Genomic DNA, 7,741 nt, shown 5'->3' on the forward strand with positions numbered 1-7,741 from the left:
TAATACATATATTCTAAACACCCTTCACTTTATTATCTTTAAGGCTAAACTATAATTTTGATACTGTGTTTACATTAAAATAATAAATTACCAAAACTACCGTAAATAGATTTATGTGGCCGCTGATATAAATAATCTAGATTCTAGAAAGATGAACTAAGAGGTTGCGGGTTATAATCTCAAAAAATATGAACAATAAATAAGTATTTAAAAAATTTAAAAACGTAATAAAAATAGTTAGATATTAAATTTATATTCTAAAAGTGAATTTTTTAAAAGAATTATTGTAAATGATAAAGTTGTTTTAAAAAATAAAAAATATTCTACAGATAAAAATTTACTCCGATTTTTGTGTATATTTTTTAAATAGTTATTCAAATATCTTACCAATATTCGGATTAAATAGATAAATTGTTGATTAAATACAAAAAATTTTTTGCCACTTATAAAAGAAGACTAAGTACTTTTTTCGTTCTTAAGGTCTGGAGTAAAAATCAAATTCGTCCCTAACTTTTTTTTATTATTAAAATCATCTTTAACGTTACAAAACGTTATAAAATATCTCTTTTTTTTTTAATTTTAGATTAAAATACCCTTTATCATCATCTTTCCTCTTTACCCTCCTCTCCACTGTTTACCTCAGCCTCCTCCCTACTCCACATCTCTCAACCCAAATCTTCAACAACAACAATATCAACTATTTTTTTTAATTTCAAAAAATCAAACAAAGCCAACACAGAATCAACAATAACAATATATCCAGATTAAAAAAATCCATCCATCACAACAACAACAGCAACTATTTTTTTTAATTTAAAAAAAATTGAACAAAGTTAACACAGAATCAACAACAACAATATATTCAGATTCAAAAATCCATTAACAACAACACCATACTCAAATTCAAGACAGAAAATTCAAAATTTCAATCCGTCAAACTCAAGAGAGAGAATGCAGAGAAGAGAGAAAAAAGAGAGAAAAGAAAAACTCAGAGAAGAGGGGTGGTTTTGCTGCTGTCCGTCACCATTGCGGTTGAAGGAAAGAGGAGGAAGAAGTGACGGCACGAAAAGCTATTGCCGTTGCCGTCACAACTGTGGCTGAGGAGAGGACAGATCGAGCGAGGAGGAAGAGCAGAACCCCTTACCACCAGAAGCTCGACGACGGTGATGGAGCTCGACGCTGACAGAAGCAACTCTTCGCTTTCACTCTTCCCTGCCGTCACCTCCTCCTTCTTCCTTTCCTTTCTTCGTGGTTTATTTTCTTTTTTAATATATTTTTATTTTTGTTTAAGGATAAAATTGTCCGAAAAATGTTGTTTATGGACAAAAGGATGATTTTAATAACAAAAAAAGGTCGGAGACGAATTTGATTTTCATCCCAAACCTTAGGGACGAAAAAAGTACTTAACCCTATAAAAAAATATGATATTTATTAGTTGTTTTTTTTTGTCGCGTTTTCAAATCATTCAAGGCTTATTAGCCGTTCGTATCTCTAAAGGCTATTTCTATCATATGAATAAACTTTCATGTATCATTTGGGTAGTTTATCATTTAAAAAAAATATTTATTGTAAATGACCAAATCTTTTGAAAAATAAAAAGGTATAGAGATTGAATTTTGTTCCATTTTTTATATACACCTTATTCTATATAGTTATTTAAATATCACCACAAAAATTCAAATCAAATGCACAAATCATTTACTAAAAATGTCAAACAACCCGAGTTGGCATAAATGAAAGAGAATGGCCCGAGTGCCAACGACTTCATCAATATGTATGTGACTTGTTCATACGTAGAAATTGAGAGGAAATGAATCAGATATTCTTGTAGCTTATCCCCCATGATATAGTGACAATCCGCTTCGATGTGTTTGGTACGCTTGTAGAATACATGATTAGTGGTAATGTAAAGAGCGGATTTGTTATCACAGAATAAGTTCATAACCTTGTTAAGTGGTGCTTCCAAGTCTCTCAAAACATAACTCATCTAGTGTGCTTCTCCTAGTGGCTTGCATGAGTGCTCTGTACTCTGTCTCTTTGCTCTTATACATAATTAAGAAAGATCCTAGATAAAATAATATGTTGAAATTGACCTGCTCGAATCTAGACATCCTACCCTATCAGAATATGATAATTCAGTTAGGGACAAATAAAAAATCAGTGGAGAGGAACAACCCAACAACTGGAGAGCCTTTCACATACTTAAGAATCTTGTGTGCAACATGCAAATGATTTGTTGTAGAACAATCTAAAAATTGACTTAGCTTGCTAATTGCAAAGTTTGTATCCGGTGTTGTGTTGGACAGATTCATCAACTTTCCAATGATTTTTCTATAATTGGATGAGTCTAGCAGTGTCTCTCCATCGTCCTACTCAGTCTCAACCCCTAATCAATTAGAGTAGAGATTGGCTTACAATTTTCAAACCAGTGTCTCTAAAAAGATCCATCATGTATTTTTCCTGGTAAAGATTAATTCCCTTCACGGACCTGGCCACCTAAAGTCCAAGAAAATACTTAAGGTCTCCTGTGTACTTAATGCAAAATCTATCATAAAAAAGTTTCTTAACATAATCAATTTCAATTAAATCCACTCTTGCAAGCACAAAGTCATCAACATAGACTAGCAATCACTGTGAAGCCTGTAGTTTGAGACTTGATAAAGATGAGGTCATTTGATTTGCGCTACGTGTATCCCAATTCCACTGATACAAACTTCTATTTGAAATTTCATTAGCAACTAGTATGTTTGAGTCCATACAAGAACTTCTTTAATATGCATGCATGTCCTAGAGCTATCTCTAATCTGTCTAGAGACTTTATATAAACCTCCTCATCAAGCTCACTATAGAGAAATACCATATTTATATCTGTCTGTTTCAAATATCGTCCCTTGACAGTAACCAATACCAAATAATAATATGTATGGTGCCAAACTTTATAATGGGGACTGAATATATTCTTATAGTCAATTTCAGAAATTTGGATGAACCATTTTTCCACGAGACGAGTTTTATGTCTCTCAACACTTTCATCTGACTTGTATTTAATTTTAAATACCCACTTACAACTAATTACCTTTTTACTATTTGGGAGAGAAGTTAGCTTCCAGGTCTTATTCTCATTTAAAACGTAATTCAACCTTAATGGATTTTTTCCAACAAGACTAAAGGATCACATCTTCATAGGATGTAGGCTCTAACTTTAATATGGCTAATGAGTATGTATGATGCATAGGGAAAAAAGATTTATATGATAAGAAATAGGATATATGATATCTTTGATTGAAAGGTTGGCCTCTGTTGTGGTTACTTGAAAGTTCATGTATTTATAGTCTCTCAAATATGTTGGTGGCCTATTAATACATGTGGATAGTCTAAATGTTGAAGTTAGAAGAGTGGATGAAGTATGTTCATGAGTGCCAAAAATAGATGGTTATGCATGCAATGTTAGATGTAGTGTGGCAGTGTGTGGGAGTTGAGCGTTGTGACGCGTGTATAGTAGTCTCATTATGATAGATTCAATTTAAAAAGTTTCATGAAAATCTTAAGGTAAGGATGTAAAGACTCGATTTTTGATAAACTGAATTTTTTGGTTATTCTGCGATTTATTTTGCAGAATCCAAAACCATGGCTTATCATGAATTAGTGAGGTGGGCCCAAATAAAAAAATAAAAATCTAAGAAAAATAGTAATAAATAAGTAAAAAATTCCACCTTGATGAAGAAAAATATTCTCTTGACTATGTAGAGACTTGTTCACACTTGTTTTTGGTAAATATTTCACCTTTAAATATTCTTAACATATTGAAGATCGTAAAAGTAGTAATAAATATAATTACCACCTTGGTAATTATATTTTACGATTAATGTCAATCACTCATTCTTGATTTGTTCTTTTAAGAATAAATATTATTCGTTCATTATTTTACCACGCAAAAACATTCAATCCGAGACGAACCTCAGCCTAGTATTCATAAACACCTCATGGAGATTCCGAATTCTCTTTCTTCTCTCTCAAGTAATACGATTCCTTTTACTCCTAGAGTGACCAAATTTTCTCTCTTTTTTACTCTCTTCATAGTGTTTTTAACCCTGACTAACTAATTGTGGTTAACTATGGATAATCTCAACACGCAAACGTTGACCAAGCTTCCTATTTTTTACGTCCATTTTTCCCTCATTCTTCAGCCTCTTGACCATTAGATTTCAGTACCTTTTACCACCATTAATACATGTTTTACTTCAGCCTTTATTTAAGTAGAAACACTAAGTTAAAGTTAGTGAAAATAAAGAGAAAGAGAAATGAGCTTTAGAGAGAGAGAGAAAGAGTACATCTTCATCCAAGTTTATCATTTTTTCAACACATATTTATAGTATTTATCCATTATTCTTGGTTGGTTCTTCAAGGATTCAAGCATTCTAAATCCAAATTCTGTTCTTCCTTATTTTCTTGTTTCACCATAGAAATTCTAGCAAAGGTAGCCATGATTCTCCACCCCTTCTTTTTTAGTTTTGTGCATCATTCTAAGAGGATATGTTACTATCTTTCTTATATAGCTAACCATTTTTAGAGGCCACAAAGAGAACGTTCCAAAGAACACAAAATTGAAGCATGAAGAGGGTGACAATTACTTCCTTTTTTCTTTCCCATGGTTCGGCCAAGTGGGCTAAAATTTTATTAATTCTTATTTTGTTTTGTCTTTTTTTAGGTGATTTTTGGTGTTTAAAGTGTCTAAGAACTTAATTGAAGAAGAGGTAAAGGTTAGGATTAGTTAGATTACCTTCATACTTGATTTTATGTTCATATAAGTCATTTTATGATGTTCTTTGTATCTAAAATCTGAATATGTAAATTGAACGATGCATACCTGTTTTGGCATGAAATATATGTTTAAATATGAAATTTGATGCCTATGTTCCTTGAATATATGTGGCAAAAAAGTTGCAGTGCTTGGAGGTTAAATTTCAAACTTTGAAAGTCACTAAAAAATAGTGAAAATCATAAAAAAAATTCTAAAAAAATTAGCCACAAAAGGGTATAAAAAGAATTGAAGAAAAAGGTTAAAAAGAATCTAAAAATCCACTTTTAAGCTCTATGAAAAATATATGATGCACCACTAGAGTATTTCGGTCATTATATGAAAAAATAGTGTTAAAATTATAATTAACAAGAGTTATTCCTAAACTTATGATCATAAGAGTCTTAGGAATAAAATTATAATTAAATAAGAGAGTAGGGTTGAAATTATAAATATACTAAAGTTTCGGATCTAAATAAGGACTTTATTAAAATCTAGGTAAAATAATGTAAATATAATAAGCTAATAAGATAAAAGCAAGTATCTTGGGGTAAAATGGTTATTTATGTCAAAGAATGTAAAATTGGAATTAACTAAAATTTTAGGGGTATGATAGTAATTTTTTAAAAAAATAAGACTTAAAATAATTAATTAATCTACTTATGGGTAAAGTGGTATTTTCATAGAATAGGAAGACAAAAAAGTAAGGGTTAAGTATTTTTTTCATCCCTAAGGTTTTGGGTCAAAATCAAAATCATCTCCGACATTTTTTTTCTTATTAAAATTATCTTCAACGTTACAAAACATTATAAAATCATCATTTTGTATATAAAGGATATTTTTCAGACGATTTTGCCTTTAAACAAAAAAAGACCCTCCCCTCATCACTAACCTCCCACCCTTGAACCTCACCATCATCCTCCTTACCACCACATTCTTCTTCTACTAATTCTTCTTCTTCTTCTTCTTCTTCTTCTTTTTTCTCTTCTCCTCTCCCTTATCACCACCACCGTCCCACCCACTACCCTCATCCATCTTCACCATTAATCACACATTACCATCTGCTCATCTCCATCACCAATATCACCACCATTACTACACACAATTTTTTTTATTAACACCATCACTATTACCCCACCCACTATCCTCAATCCTTTTCACTTAATTTTTTTCACCCAACACAGAGTCACAATCAAATTCTAATTAAACAAAAAAAAGTAAAAAAAAAGAAGCAGCGCTTCCAATTCGTCATTCAATTCAACCATGAAAATTTCTTCGACAACTACTGCATCTTTGGGAAGAATGAAGACCGGATCGGCTTCGTCGTCGACGTCTCCCTCCTCCACCGCGTCATTCGCAGCGCCGCCACCATATGTTGCAGCTCCTCTTCCGACAACAGCAATAACTACCTATGGTTCAAGCTCTTGAAGAAGCTTCTACTAATGAAGTCTATTTATTTTGTGATTCTTTAATTTGTGTGTGTAATTCAATCTTTAATTTTGTGATAATGGTGATGGTAATGGTGATGGTGATGGTAATGAGAAGAAGATGAGTGAGATTAGTGAGGGAGAGTAGGAGTCTGGGACAAAACAAAAGAAAGAGGTTCGGTGATGATGATGAAGGAGTTAGGGGGTTAGTGATGAGGGAGAGTAGGAGTCTGGGAGAAGAGGTTCAGGAGAGTTGGGGGTTAATGGTAAGGGGGAGGGATTTTTTTTTGTTTAAGGACAAACTTATCCAAAAAATATCGTTTATGGACAAAAAGATGATTTTATAACGTTTTGTAACGTTGAGAATGATTTTAATAAAAAAAAAAGTCGGAAACAATTTTGATTTTGACTCAAGACCTTAGGGACAAAAAAGTACTTAACTCAAAAGGTAAACTAATCACATTAGGGGTAAAATTGTCGTATAAAAGTATAAGAATCATCTAAAGTGAAATTTAAAGGGAAAATGGCAAAAAAGATAATTGTGAAGAAAGAGGACATAAGAGCTTCTTTAAAAATGAGTAAAGGTCAAATGGTAAATTACTAAAAGATTAAGCTTTAGAATGAGATAGTATATTATAAGATCTAAGAAGGATAAAATTAGAGTTTAGAAAAAGATCGAGGACAAAAGAATCCCACACTGAGAATAAAATAAGGTATTATAAGAAGAAAGAATTAGAGACTTTAAGATTTCAAAATGTACGTTTTTTTAGACTGTATGTCTGGTAAGTATAGCAGTTGTGTCCCTTTTGTCCACTGCTTAATTGATGATAGAAACACCCATCAAAATGTATACTATGACATTAAAATTCTGTTGGAGGTGGATAATCTTCCCTTGGTGTCTCTTATGAGTCTACCTCAACTCCCCTCACTTTTGATGGTAGCATGTCTCTAATTTTACATATCTTATTCTCTGTTGGATTCTCACAACAATCTTAGTAGCATATTTCTCAGTAACTTTAGTGAATTGTCCTCAAAGTGGTTCTGACATAAATAGAAAACACGATGACACATTATTAGATAGATAACAATATATAGTTAAGTGAAACATGAAAACATGAGGTATTAAACTTATGTGGATCTATCTCTTTGAAATGTTTATCAACCTATTTATTGTAGTTATTCTTCTTAGTGTAGATCCAACTTACTATCTTGTCATTATAAGATACTTGAAGTCATTTGGTATCTAAACTAAAAATAAAAAAAATAAATATTCATGAAAGTGAAGAACATACTGTTTAAGAGAATTGATGAGTAAACTACAAAAAATGCACTCGAATAATTTTATCGTTGACAAAAATATTATACTCAATTTTTGTTATCGAAATGTCCTCAAATAATTTTAAAATGCGATAAAAATGTCCAATATTAAATATGTATTCTCAAAAAATAATTTAGAGATTGAATTTTGATGCGTTTTTTTGCAAGCATGATTAGTAAATTGAGATATTTTTATACT

The 7,741-nt window shown here is 31.5% G+C and overlaps 1 protein-coding gene across 1 annotated transcript in view; it reads right to left on the reverse strand.

The window, feature by feature from the left end:
• Positions 1–7,741, reverse strand: part of LOC107624543 (cytochrome P450 78A5) — a 20,787-nt gene that overhangs the window by 3,168 nt on the left and 9,878 nt on the right. The window lies entirely within an intron of this gene.

The sequence above is a fragment of the Arachis ipaensis genome, chromosome B10 (genome assembly GCF_000816755.2).
Source record: "Arachis ipaensis cultivar K30076 chromosome B10, Araip1.1, whole genome shotgun sequence".
Lineage (NCBI taxonomy): Eukaryota > Viridiplantae > Streptophyta > Magnoliopsida > Fabales > Fabaceae > Arachis > Arachis ipaensis.